The sequence below is a fragment of the Vipera berus genome, assembly GCF_964194415.1.
Source record: "Vipera berus genome assembly, chromosome: Z".
NCBI lineage: Eukaryota > Metazoa > Chordata > Lepidosauria > Squamata > Viperidae > Vipera > Vipera berus.
Genome location: NC_138205.1, coordinates 69,015,099 through 69,030,889, shown reverse-complemented (window position 1 = coordinate 69,030,889; position 15,791 = coordinate 69,015,099).

Below are 15,791 nucleotides of genomic sequence, written 5' to 3'. Positions count from 1 at the left end.
GAGTCACTTCAACTCAATGGAACCGACAAGTCCTGGTCTACCCAGTCTGGAAGGCAAGCAGGTAGACCGGGGACTCCCTGCAACCCCCAGGTGATCCAAACAGTCGCGACAACCACCAAAATACCTCCAATAATATGTAAACAAATAATATATACTATCCAGGGGGAAGGGGTGTAATGTATTGGCTTGAATGCTAGGTTAATTTCACATGTATTTGTTAACTGCTACTCCATATTGTATGTATGGGGTAACAGTTACTGTCTGGGCCAGACTGGCTGTCTACGAGGGCAGAGCCGTAGGTTGAGGCAGGAAATGCCTCCTTCAAACCTATTGGCTGCCACCTAGTGGCCAACTGCATAAATAGCTGTGCAGCAGCTATTGCTTTGCTTCTGTTCCTGTTATCTTCTGAATAAACCAGTTCCTGTTTGAAACTACATCTCGCTTACTGCCTAAAGAACTGAATATGCAACAGAAATGGTAGACCACTTAGTTAGCTGCTGCAAGATGACTGCACAGACTACCTCTGTCTACAAACAATAGCATGACAAAGTAGCAACAGTGGTGCACTGGAATATTTGCAAGAAATATAGTTTGCCTGTGAGGGACCACAATTTAAGACTAAATAATAGAAAATGAAGCAACTCAACTCCTCTGAGACATTAGAATTCAGACAATAAGCACTTGCCACTCCAAAGTAAACACTGTCAATAAGAAAGACAAAAACAATCTGCATGGTGGATGTGGCAGTACCAGGAGACAGCAGAATAGAGCAGAAAGAACTGGAGATAATCACAAAATTTCCCAAATCACAAAAGACCTGCAAATAGAAATAGAATTATTGTGGCAAAAGAAAGTAAAGACAAAAATAATAGTAACAATCTGACACACCACTTGAATAACATCAGCATTGACAAAATCCGCATCAATCAATTACACAAGGCAGCTGTACTTGGAACAGCTTACAGCTTGTGACAATACCTCTAACACCATCAAACAACTTCTGCCTATCCCAATTTCTTGGAAAGGACTTGATAGATGAACAAAAATGGCAAATCCAGCCTAAATAAATGGCTGACAGTGCGACAACCATAATAATAATATGCTTACGGGCAATGAAATTCAGAGTAAGAATTTATTGGGGGGGTGTCTAATCTTCTATCTTGTTTTAATAAATTGCGCCCTCTGCTGGATTTTTGTTTAATTTCACTTGTTGAAAAAATATAAATTGCTAAAGTAGACAGTTTAAATTTGAGTTCACATTGCATGTATAGGGAGATTCTGACAAGATTTGCTGCAGAAGTTACCACTGAATAAATCTTAGCATTCCTAAATCATCTTAGGCACATTATAAATTTAGATTCGTGTTTGGATCTTTTGCAACTTTTGATGACATTTAAAAGAACTTTATTCTCAATGGGCCATTCAATGAATGATTTGAAAGAGCATGCAGTGAATGATTTGAAAGCAAAAAAGTGAAGGGAAATATCTTAATTCATACTGATTTCAGCAGAAAAAATACATACAACTAACTAAGCCTTGATAGAGCCCATATTATTCTTTCATAAACATTTCTGTTTAACATTTTCAAATGTCAGAATTCTTAGACCAATAGCTGGCTTTAGAGATACAAAAAATATTCATATAGATGCATAAATTTTTTAGTGACCAGTTTGGAATCCTCAAATCTCACAAGATGTTAGTGTGTCCATTTGAAATGTTATAGGATCAAAAAAAAAGCAGTGCTAATATTTCATGAAATCTTAAACATGAATATTTATTTATTTATTTATTTATTTGTTTGTTTGTTTGTTTGTTTATTTATTTATTTATTTATTTATTTATTTATTATATTTGTATACCGCCCTTCTCCCGAAGGAGAATGAGAAACCTGGGTGATTTGTTAATTGAATGGTTATGTTGTTGTTCAGTTGCTAAGTCATGTACAATTCTTTGCAATAGGCCATAGTACACCAGGCTCCTCCACTGTCTCCCAGAGTTTGCCCAAATTAATGTTCAACTGTATGGTACATATTATTTATTTATTTTAAATTTATATGGTTCCTAAATAATAATAATAATAATAATAATAATAATAATAATAATAATAATAATAATAATAACAACAACAACAACAACAACAACAACAACAACAATAATAATAATAATAATAATAATAATAATAATAATAATAATAATAATAATAATAATAATGTTGGAAGGGACCTTAGCGGTCATCTAGTCCAACCCCCTACTCAGGCAGGAAACCCTATACCATTTCAGACAAATGGCTGTCCAGTCTCTTCTTAAAAACTTCCAGTGTTGGAACATTCACCACTTCTGGAGGAAGGTTGTTCCACTGATTAATTGTTCTAACTGTCAGAAAGTTTCTCTTTAGTTCTAGGTTGCTTCTCTCCTTGACTAGTTTCCATCTGTTGCTTCTTGTCCTGCTTTCAGGTGCTTTGGAGAATAGCTAGACTCCCTCTTCTCCATGGCAGCCTCCTGAGATATTGGAACACTGCTATCATGTCACCCCTCGCCCTTCTCTTCATTAAACTAGACATACCCAATTCCAGCAGCCGGCGGGGTCTCTTTGGGCTTTCATGTAAGCAATCTCCTGTATGTTTAACATGAGACTTTTACTTTTCCAACATACATAAAGCATCTGCTCAAGCAGTTGGCTACAAAATAATGATTACAACATAACAAAACAATGATTACATGATAACACTACAAGTATCAATATAAAATGGTTACTATATATAAAATAGCTGCTAATGTCAAACTTAAACATACTAAAATCATAAGCAGAATAAAATCCCTTCATTAGTATTAATACTTTTTTTAAAAAGTCATTGGGGCAAATACGAGTCCTGCTGATTTCTTGGACACATCCATGTAGTTTTCTTGGCACTTGTAAATAAGTGACCAATCTTGTCACCTTCTGGATATTTTTGATTTCCCATTTTGGAATATACCATTTACTACTGTTAGGTTCATCATAAAGATATTTCACAAAAACCAAAAAGTTGTATTGTGTTTGTATGAATACAATGTGTTCTGTGATCAGAAACTCTAAATACAAATACGAAGACTTTTAGAATCCAGACACAAACTGAAGTTCCTAGTCAGACCGCTTAGATCATGATTTAATATGTTACATCAAGACAAGGGCATCCAGCTACTGCCTTAAAATGCTGTGGATGGTGGTAAAAATGTTTTATATGTTTAGCTTGGGTACAACATATACTATGTTGGGTACAACATATACTATTCCACAATTGCTAGCCTTCACTAGGTGTCAAGGGATAATTCTTCCTATCAAAGGGCGATGGACCGTGCTTCAGATGATGCATAATGTGTGTGGGTGAAGGAAAACAAAGCCCGATGCATATTCTATTTAAAACCTTTAATCACAAAATAAAAAATATATAAACAAAGAAAGCTAACCGACTACATCCTCTCTCATCAGACAGTAAAAGAAAATGTAAAAAAAAACTAGAAAACTTTTTACGCTTGCGCACACAGCAAAACTAATTCATAACATAGCTAGACCACATGACATTCACTATGGTTACCAGATAGGTTATCAACACAGGTGCAGAACAGAAGGAAATGTACAAATAGAATTGAGCTTTTCAGACAAACTAAAAAATGTGCAGTGAGATCCCCTTCTTTCGTCAGCAAAGCGAAGATTCTGGTAAGGCATATCGCGCAGATACTCGTGTTGGGCTGCAGGTAGTGGTTTGTTTAACATATCAGCAATTTGATCACATGTAGGCACATACTGCAGTTTCACAAAACCTTGTTTAACTACTTGTCTTATGTTTTGATAATGGATGTCAATGTGTCAGGACCTGGAACCTGTAAATAGATTCTCAGATATGTAAACCACAGATTTGTTGACTTCCATCACAGTGATCGGTCGAATTGGAGGTGTCCAGATATCTGTGACTAAAGCATCAAACCAGGTTAAGGAATTGCATGCATCAGAAACACAAGCATACTCAGCTTCTGTAGAGGAACAAGAAACAAAAGTCTGTTTACGCACATGCCAGTAAACAGGACATCCGTTTAGAAACATCATGTAACCTGAGGTGCTTTTCTGTGATTTCTTATCACTTGCCCAATCTGAATCTGCATAACAACATAACTCTGCATAGTCAGTATGTGTAGGTTCTAACAATAACTTCATGTCTTTGGTGTGTTTTAGGTATCTCAATAATTTCTTAACACATGTCCAATGAAACTGTTTTGCTTTGCCTATGTGTCGTGATAGGAGATTAACACTAAGTGCAATGTCGGGTCTAGTCCAACTACTGATATACAGCAGCGACCCAATGACTGAGTGATAAAGTGTTTGATCTTCAAACTCAGGACTCGGTTCATGTGTCAAGTTGTGAAAATCGGTTTGCATGGGTGTACTCACTGGTTTAGCATCCTCCATGTTGCAGTGATGCAATAGTTGTTCAATCTTATCTTCTTGTGTGAGGGTAAACCCCTTCTGGTTTTTGGCAACTTGAACACCCAAATAAGTGTTAATGTGTCCTAAAGACTTCAATGTGAAAAACTGCTGTAAAGCATTAGCAAAAATCTCACTCATCTGCTTATTTGGCCCAATATAAACAATATCATCAACATAAACAAGAATTATTTCATACCCATTATCAGATCTTTTCGTGAACACACATTCATCTGTTGCGGACTTAATAAAGCCCATTGAATTTAGTTTGTCAGAAAGACATAAGTACCACATTAAACCAGACTGTTTCAGACCATAAAGACTTTTGTGTAGAAACCAGGTATCCCCTTCTTGCTGTCGAAAACCTGGAGGACCTTTCACATAGATGTCTTCATCTAGGTCAGCGTGTAGATAAGCCGTCTCAACATCTAACTGGAAAACCTTCAAACCAAGGATAGGTGCAGTGCCTAAGGCAATTTTCACGCTCTCAGTCCGCACTGTGGGTGAGTATATATTTGTATAGTCCTCAGGGTAACATTGTGCGAAACCCTGGACTACAAGTCTGGCCTTGTACAACGATTCACCATTTGGCTTCTTTTTAATCCTGTAAACCCATTGAGTGCCAATAACTTTCTTGTTTGCTGGAGGACTTGCAGGTGTAAACACTTGAAGTTTCTTTAGACTGTCCATTTCAGCCTGCATTGCCTCATACAATTTATCTTGCTCTGCTTCAGGAAGATGTTTGATTTGTGTGAACTTCTCAGGCGGAAGTGTAACATTACAAGTCAAAGGTAAAGGTGCTTTTGTTACTTGCCACGAATATCGTTTTGGAGGAATCCCCTTTGTGGCCCTCTTGGAACGTCTCGGAACAACCGTCCACTCATCTTCCTTGTCGTTCTCATCTTCATCCTCATCACCAGCAGCTGCATCGGTGGCTTGCGAAGACGGAACAGTAGGTTGAGAAGAACTCGTGGAAGGAACATCCTCCTGTGGATCTTGATCATCAGGCTGTGAGATATTGGCAGCATCATCTCTAGGAAAATAAACTCCAGGATCATTAGAATGAATCCTGGACCAGTCAGCATCTTCCTCAAAAGCAGCAGATTGTGAAATCACTATTACATGATGAGAGTCAATATATTTGCTCCATTTTAAATTATCATCAATACCCATAAATCTCATTCTTTTTACCGCAGGACCCCCTTTCTTTCTTTGGGCCAAGGGAATATTCACCATAGCATATCAATCAAAAATATGGAGATGTGAGAGGTCAGGCTTGTGTCCATATAAGATGAAATAAGGGGTCTGATTTATTACACTACTCCAAGTATGGTTGATGATATGATTAGCGTATTTAATAGCTTCACCCCAGTATGGGAGGCTGAGGTTAGCATCTTCAAGTAGGCAACGCATCATAGTTTGCAGAACCCCATTTCTGCATTCTGCCACTCCATTTTCCGCTGGAGTGTAAGGAGCTAAAGTTTGATGTACTATCCCATTCTTACGCATCCAGTCCTGGAAACGCTGAGACATGAATTCAGCACTGCAATCACTCTGAATTCTGGCGATGTTGACTTCGAATGGGTGTAGACAAGATTGGCAAAGTCTTTAAAGATCTGAAAGGTCTCAGATTTTTCTCTCATAGCAAATACATATCCATATCTAGAGTAATTATCAACAATTGTCAAGAAATATCTTTTACCACCAATTGTTGGTGTAAAAGGACCCACTATGTCAGTGTGTACCAAATAAAAAATGCGTGTTGACAGGCGTGTAGCACGTTTTGGAATTGCTGCTGCTTTGGATTTGGCTTTCTTGCAGACAGCACAGTCCAAGAACACCTTACACCCCTTTAGATCCAAACCTCTTGTGAACTCTGGCATCTTCTTCAGAACACGGAAACTGGCATGACCCAATCTTCTATGCCACTTATGGATACACCTGGAATGCAAAGGTTTACCTGTTAGTGAATTCTCAACATTAGCATGTTTATTAGGAACCCCAGGCTTGCCATGAGCAACCTGTGTCTTATTTGTTCTCCTGTTAGCTTTAGGAGCCTTTGGAATAGCAACAGGATCTCTCTCTGGGACATCTCTCACTGGGCCTGTGCTCTCCCTTTTTGGAGCTTGTATACTTGCCTGCTCTTGCGGCTTAGACTTTGGCTTTATATAATAAACACCACCAATCAACATGGTTTCAGCAACAATATCTCTATCTTTAACTACATAACTTGCTTTTTCAAGGTGATGGACCTGAAATTTAGAAACCCTAGACAAATGACTCTGACTAAGCAAATTACTATTGGCAGATGGAACGTAGTAAACGTCGGGAATGGATGCACCGAGCTCTTCAATATAAACAGTTCCTTTTCCCATGACCTGAACAGGATGATTTGAAAAAGAGTAAAGTTCATGAAATTCAGGTTCAGGCTTGTGCATCTCTGTGTACAGCTCTTTTCTGTAGGTAACCTGTAATGCTGCTCCACTGTCCAAAGTCCAAAGAAGTCATCTGTCGTACTCTGGTTGAGGCTGTGGATCGTTGGTTACAACAATGTGGCAAGTGGAGCTTGCGGATCATGCCTGGGACCTTGTCGTCCGCCTCTACCTCTGCCTCCTCTGGAATCTGTTCCTCTGGGCTGGTACATGACGGGCGCTGAAAATCATTGGGGACCGGGTGGCATGTCCCACACGATTGCAGATGTAGCATCTTGGCATCCTTGGAACGTAGGCCCTTCCACAGAAGGGACGCCTCGCTGAAGCTTTTGATGCAGGTGGTTCCCTCAAATGTGGCGCGGCTTGCATAAGTGCCTCTTCTTCAGTTAAAATCCTGCATACATGATCCACTGTGCGTTGAGCAATAGGCACTTGATTAATCTTAGTAATAGCATCTTTCCACTCGTAATTCAATGAATTGATGATAATGCTGATCATTTGAAAATCATCAATAGAATAACCTTTTTCACCCAGCTCTTTTCTAATTCCTTTCATTTTAGTCAAATGTTCTCTGATACGTTCACCAAGTTTTAATCGGGAACCATGGAACTCAGACAAAAGTAAAAGTGTTGACTCAATTGACGTAGGCCGATAACATGTCTCCAATTGAGTCCAAATTTGTTGGGCAGTTGCATCTTGTGAAAATGTGAGCTGCAGCTCAGTGTCCATTGACATCAATAATGTTGTACATGCTTTATTATCCAAGTCCCATATGTCAGGAGTCCATGGCTGGACAGGAGGATTAAACACCATCATATGAGTACCTTCTGTTAATAAGAAACAAAATTAGAATGTGCAGAATGCCTTATACAAGGCTTGCAATGCACAAAGGAAAGTGTACTGGGATCTTTAAGAAGCAAACAGTAAAAGGCAAACTAACTTGAGTTGTATCATAACAATATTTTTACTCAAACAATATAACACAAAACAAAAAAAACACAATTACATATAGTTCAGTTTTCAATCCAAGGTCAGTAACGAAGAATCACCATTGAATAACAGTTCAGGAGTAAACAAAGTCAAAGTCAAAAATCCTTACAAATTAAAAGTCAAATATCAATACACACAGTAACAAGTCAATCAAAGAAAAAACACTAGAGAGAGTGAGCATAAGTCTAACATCTGAAATTCATTTATGCTGAATAGAATTAGTCACACCCTTAGGCCATTTCTCTTCTTAAAGGTACACAACCATATTATATGTATTTCACCCAAACCAGGTTAGGACTTTAATTCCTAACACCTTCTCTGCATAGCAATAGGCCAACTTCACTGACCCATGCCCTGTAATTCTGTCCTGACCGCTTTAATTTTAGGTCACCAGCCAGTGGTACAATAGAGGGTGTCTGTTGAGGAACATGCAGTTGAGGTACATGCTGTGCAGGTTGTGCAATCCGACCATAACCTGCAGGGGGCATCAGTGGGGTCTGTGCCTGTGCCCGGACATACGGCAGTTGCATTGGAGCTGCCGGTGGTACAGGTGCTGGCTGTGACTGTATTTGAGCCGCCAGTCCACCCTGGCCAGCAGGAGGCACTGGCGCTGGGGCTGGTGCATTAGCATGACCTGTAGAAGGCACTGGCCTTCGCAATTGAGAACCCAGTGTCAATTGCGTGTGGGCTAAATATGGATGTGCTCTGCCAGGTAGAGGGACTTGCATAGAAGCAATATTAACAGGAATACTAGCACCATCGGGGGCTGGAGCCTCAGGTAACTGTAGAAACTTTGCGTCTCTGAGCAATGATTCCTGCATGGCCATTTGTGAGAATGAGAGCTCCAGGCTTTGCAATTCATGTCTTAATGCAGCTTCACCAGCAGATGGTGCTCTAATTTTAGATTCAGGCATCATTGTGACTCTGTGTGTAGACATTCGAGACTACGCATAGTCATGTGACTGTAACATAGGAGCTTCCAGTTCCCATTTGTCCGACATGACACTCAATGGTAGGTGTGACTTTAGCTTTGGAGAAGAAGGAGGAGGTGAAGGCAACATGGCCGACACCGGCCTTTGAATCACAGCAGAGCCCCCCTCATGCTGCTGAATCATTGATACATATTCTTTTGCCTGCTGCAATCGCTTTTCAAAAACACCAATTTGTTCACAGTAGTCTTGCACAGCCCTCTCTCGCATAGTTGGCTCAGGGCTTGGAGGAGCATGAGGAATGTTCTCCAGCCTGACTTTAGGTTTCGCTCCAAGCCTTTGGAATTCATCATGAGCCCCTGGAGTATGAACATTTTCAAGGGCAGCTGCCAGGGAGCTTGGAAAAGCAGAAAAAAGAGTGACTGACCTTGCATCGTCGACAGGAGCAGGTGCGTCTTCTCCAAGTCGTGTGGCTGAAGCAAGCGGAGTCTGTAAACTCAAAGGAAGATGCCCCAGAGACAGGCTCCGAGCCTCCCTTTTTATCCGTGCCTTCCTTCCCAACATGTTTCAGCAGTTAATCACAGCTTCCTCAGTTGCCAGAACTAACTAACTGATAACAGTCTCAGAAACATGCATCGTCTAAAACATAAATCAAATCATCCTCTGCTACCAATGTCAAGGAATAATTCTTCCTACCAGAGGGCGATGGACCGTGCTTCAGATGATGCATAATATGTGTGGGTGAAGGAAAACAAAGCCTGATGCATATTCTATTTAAAACCTTTAATCACAAAAGAAAAAAATATACAAACAAAGAAAGCTAACTGACTACATCCTCTCTCATCAGACAGTAAAAGAAAATGTAAAAATAAACTAGAAAACTTTTTCCGCTTGTGCACACAGCAAAACTAATTCATAACATAGCTAGACCACATGACATTCACCATGGTTACCAGATAGGTTATCAACACAGGTGCAGAACAGAAGGAAATGTACAATTAGAATTGAGCTTTTCGGACAAACTAAAAAAAAACGTGCAGTGACACTAGGGTCATCCATAGTTTATTTTCCTAAATCTGGTTTCTATCCCTCTGCTATTTTTTTTTAAAATAAAGACACAAAGTGTAAAAATATATTTAAAAATATAGTATTCAATCAAAGATGTAGACATTTAAATAAAAAAAAGATGAGATCACTATACCTATTCTCATTTCCTTTCCCTCCTATTTTGTTCTTGATCTTAAAGTTGGAGTGATGTCTACATTCAAAACTCTTACTTAATTTGGGAACTATCATGTCAGTTGGCACTGGGAATGGAAAGGGTGAGCTTTCAGTTATTTAGTTGTTACCTAAGGATTCCTTGCTGTTTTCCTGAGCCCATAGAGCTCTTGCTTCCTTAGTAGTCAGAGAGAGCATTTCGTACTGATTTAGAAAAAGAAGGAAAGGCATCAAATTAAAAAAAACCTTCTGACTAATAATATAAGGACTCAAGCCAAACCTGAAAGGCATTTAATAATCACCCATCCATAGTTGAAGATGTACTTGCCTATATGATAGACTGTAATGCAAAATTCTACTACAAAGATTTTCTTAATTGGAAAGAGTTGTCATAACTCGCTTTCTCACTTTCTACAGAGACTATTTCTCTCACTTTAGGAAGCCCAAATTCTATTCCACTTATATTATTAATATTAAATATTGTAGTCTACCTAGAAAACATATGAAAAGCTTTCTCTAACTTTTTGATTGCTGAGAATTCTGCAATTTCTAGTCATCTAAAGAATTCTTTAAGATTAAGCTACCTAGTTCACGTTAGTTATTATTTTTATGTATGCCTTTCCTTTCCCCCAGACAGGGCTAAATTCTTTCTCTAACATTACATGATAACATTGTAAGTTTGAAATGTTGCAGGTATTCAATACCTTTTATAAGCTGCGATTTCAATATGTTCCAATTTTATTGTGGAATCTTAGCATTTAAAAATAGAAAAGTATGCTGATGTTACACTGGTGGATGACCTCTAATTTACCTCTGTGAGCAAGATAATAACTCTAGGGCCATGCTGGTGAACCTATGGCATGCGTGCCACAGGAGGCAGGCAGAGCCCTCTCTTTGGCCCCAGTCCTAGGCCTTCAGTCCTGTCTATGAACAACCTGCATCAAAATCTCCCCAGGCAAGTAGCTTTTTAAGCTGGGTTTTATAAAACCTTTTCCCTTTAGGCCTCTGCCACCGTCTGCAAAAAAAAAAGTTCAATCAATCAATTTCAACTTCTCGTGGGGGAAAAAAAGATCTTGCAAAGTTGGAATTGATTGATTGAACTTTATTTTTAATCCCACACAGCAGCGGAGGAAGTGACAGGTCGGAGCTGGAAAGAAGGTTCTGCATGGGCGTGGGATGGTGTGCTCCGTGCGAGGGGTGGGGCGGGGCCTGTGTATGGGGTGGAGAAGCAACATGGTGGTGCTAGCATGGTGGTAGACCAGTTGCTTCTCTCCCCCTGCCAGACACCTGCCAAAGCTGCACAGGGTAAGGTTGCTACACCCACCCACCCCCAAGATCCCTCACCTGCCCCAAGCGTTTTTTTTACTAACCTGCCTTTCAGCTGCATTCTGTTTCTCTGTTCACTTCTCAGCCTTCGCCGTGTGTTTGTGGGACTATCAGTAAAAAAAAAAAGTTCCATCAGACTTTCTAACTTCTTATGAGATCTCAACAAGTTAGAAAGTCTAATGGAACTTTTTTTTTTACTGATAGTCCCACAAACACCTGGCACCTGACAATAAATACTGTAAGTGGGGTTTGGGTTGCAGTTTGGGCACTTGGTCTCTATAAGGTTCTCCATCACTGCTCTAGGGAACGGATGAATCCAACTGGAAAGAGAGTCAGAAACCTAGGCAGGCAGAAAGTGACGAGTTGGTTGGTATCTGCAACTTGAAACAGAAATTACCTAACACTGACAGAAAGTTCTGAACCAGCCTTCCAAGGAAACATTTTCTTTTCCTAATTACAGAAACACTCTGGCATTGGAGGCTAGGAATGCAGACAACTGCTCCTTTGAAGCAAAGCAGATGGAAATAATATCCTGTAGGAATACGGGATACAAATGATTGTCACTCCTTACTTAACTAGTAACAACAGTAAAAGAAAATTTTGAAACTTGATTAATAATGAAGCAATAACTCTTGCCATGCAAGAAAGTTTCTCAGGACTTTATTCTGCTGACCAATTTAAGTGCCCATCTCATAAGCAGGAGATGTTTGAAATAGCCAAGGAGGAACACTAGCTAGGAGGCAGTTAAAAGGACAGTTCCTAAGGAGAACAATTTAATTAAATGCTAAGAGAAGTACAAACTTTAACTAAACCCTTGTCTGGCAAAAAAAGAAAAGAAAAGAAAGAAATGAAGTAACTTCCATAAGTTCCATTCTTAAAGTGATTAAAAGAGCAGCACTCTGTTTAGGAACATGTGCATACACACTTTATTAGTGAGCAAAGCAATGAAGATTATTCCCTAACCAGCATATGTTTAAAAATTCCTTTTTTTTCCTTTTTTGCACAAGAGTGTAAACTTCTAGATTCAAATATAATTGATTGTTTTTTCTATACTAACATGAACTAAAAATCCTTTTCATCCAAAATGAGTGCATATGAAAAACAATTGCATAAGTGTTAATAATCTGTTTATAATATAGCCATAACTATATGGATGGATGCAAACAGAGAATTGGGACATTTACATCACAGTACTTTCTATAACAACAATGTTTTAACACAATTTCAGATCAGTAAGGGGAAGACAGAAGAAAATCATGTGTACATAATTATTAAGAAGTTGCAGCTCCTGTTTCAGCCATGTCACTTCGTTTAAAGCTTCTGAATTTGTGACATCTGTATTCTGACTGATTACATGCTACCTGCTTGATTTTGTGTATGTATCTATGTGTTGATTACTGGAGATTGATTCTAAGAAAGAGAAAGGGTTTTTTTTTAAAAAAAAACAGAAACAATAACTATTTACAAATAAAACGTATTGGTCCTAATTGCTTTTCAGGCACTTTTAGACTTTAAAAAATTGTCCTAAAAATGAACATAGGATAACATTCAGCATATTCCTACATTCAAAATATTGAACATTAAATACAGAAATGATAGGCCTGAAAGTGGGGTTTCTATGGGGTGTCGAAATAGTAATTTCTGCAATCAAAGCCCTGCGCATATTTTAGAACACAACATTTAAAAGGAGCAAGGCTTCTACTGTGCAATTATAGTCGCATTCTTTACTTTTTTCCCATGGATGCACTACTCAAAAAAAGTGGTTTTCTATAGTAAACACAGATAACAGTTGCCTGGATTAAAAATAAAAATTGAGAAATATACATCTTTAGCCCAGTTTTTAATAGATCTGAGTGCAGAATATACATATCTATAATTCTATTTACAGTCCTCTGTTGAAGCCTATCTATAGGAAACCTGATTTTCTGTTATTACAAACTTGGATTTAAAAGTGACATCCAAATGTTCTCTTCCATACTCTTAAGAGAACAGAAACAGAAATCACAAGAATGAAAGGAGAGAATTGCAGAATAAAGATTTCATTATAACTTGTCTTTTCTGTTATTTTTAACAGTATCACTGACCAGCTGAAATCTGATCTTAGTTCATAAACTATTTGAGGAGAGTAACTGAAATCTCTTTTGCCCTAGCCATTTTAACCCTACAGTGGATGTTTTGGGCTGATTACTGTCCACAACTGATAAGGAATTATATGCTGTCATCACCTCTCTCACCTTTCCAGAAAAGCTGGCTGGTACTGCTGAATGGGTTAGCCCTGCTTGTCTTCCCTACCCAGGCACTTCTCTTGTGAAAGCATCCAAACAAATCTTTGTACAAACGTAGACCCAAGTTGATTGATTGTCTTGCAGGAGTGGGTGATTTGTTCCCCACTTAATGGAACAAATGAGCTAGCTGTGTCTTGTGAGTGTTTGGGAGAATAGACTATTCCTAAATTTCTTTGTTGCACAATATACAGTGATATTGTGAGCAGGAAGTATAAAATATATTTTCTATAGATACAATTACACAGTGCTTTTTTTTTTGGGGGGGGGGGAAAGGTGCCAGAACTCACATACGTCATACAACCCGCCTTGCCTACCTTACAAGGTTCCATCCATTCTGGGCGTTCTATGACAAAAAAAGCCCTGCAATTACACATCATAAGATGTGTTTCTAAACAGAAAGGAACAATCAGTAAACTTTCATATATTAATATTAAATATACACATTCAGTGCTTTCAAAAATTAACTATTCCAAGCTGACCCACAAGATAATAGAAGCTCATTATTTTTAAACCAGAAAAGTAGAATACAAAAATACTACTATTTCAGCAATCAAATGGTATTTACTAGATGTAGGGGCGTGGAAGTCACCATAAAACATAAAATGAAACATAAAACTAAAACTAAACTAAACTAAACCCACAGACAATTAAATACAGAACACTACAATATATTTTAAAGCAGTTCAAAGGAAAATAATATTGAGGTTTTTTTAAAATGATCCAGTGAAATACCTATTCATAGAGTTATCATAGTTTGGCTGCAATGAACCAGCAACTACAAGTTTTATTGTGCTTTGCTGCCATTTAGTGATTGTCCAGATTTCTGCAGCCCATCCTGTTAGGGAAATTTCCTGCCAGAAACATCTGTAGAAAAATCCAATTCACTAGTTTTACTGGTATCACAGTTTTTTATGTCAGGTACACAATGAGCATTCCTGTATTAAAAATGTAATATGTGATGCAGTTATAATGTGGTAAAACATAACTTTTTGTTGTTCTAGCAATGACTGAAAGATGCTATAAATTATCAGTGTAATGGATTATATTCTTAAGAGGCAGGAAAGTTGGTGAAGATGCACCTCATTCAGGAGAAGAAAGAAAGAAAGAAAGAAAGAAAGAAAGAAAGAAAGAAAGAAAGAAAGAAAGAAAGAAAGAAAGAAAGAAAGAAAGAAAGAAAGAAAGAAAGAAAGAAAGAAAGAAAGAAAGAAAGATTGTGAGATAAAAGGAAATCTAACTATATGTCAGTTCTCTGCATGTCCCTCCTAGCTGAGCAGTAAGGACAACACCACTACATTGGCTTGCAAAGTAGCATAGAACAGGGTAAATAGAATAGCATGAGCTTGCTTAGAAAAAATATGAAGGTAGAGTGGCCTGGACATGCTTACATAGAAAACCAGGTTTAGATTTGGGGGCATATTTGCCAAAACATACATAATAATTAGTACTGTCCTTACTGTAGGTAGACAAAGGATGGTAACTTAGTTTATTATTTTCCTATTGTAATGAAAATTGTGTTATGAAAGCAGGTAAGAAATCAGACTGAAATATTAGGGAGGAAATATATTATTTTTACCAATATTTGCATATCTCTGCTGCCTGCTAGACTGTTTAAAGTATATAAATCTAAAACATCTGTCAAAACAATTTATTACAATAATAATTTTAATTAATTTAATTTTAACTTAAATACAATTTTAGCTAATAATTGTCCTGTTGCCATGTCACTGTATGTTAACAAGAAACAAATCCTAGTCTCTGAAGCATTGATGATATTACCAAGTTGGATAATGAAGCAAACAAATGAAGCTCAGAGAGCACCAAAGACTCCATGGATGCAAACTGGCCAGAACAGTTAGGTCTAGCAATGGTTTTAAATGATCCTCAGCTGCTGTTCTCTTGCAGGGTGGACATTTGCATTACCCTTAACATCACCAGGCATATGAGAACAGGAATCAACTCCATAGGAAGTCCAAGACTAATTTTACCAATAATAGCTAAAATAATACAATCTTGCAAGTGATAGTGCTGTATCTCTTCTCCTTCCAATACTCATGTGAATAGGGACTTTTTTGTGCTGCTCCCACAAATTTCCTGCTTAATTTTGGATTTTATGCATGTTTTTCCCTTCATTGTTGTGGTAATGGATCTCATC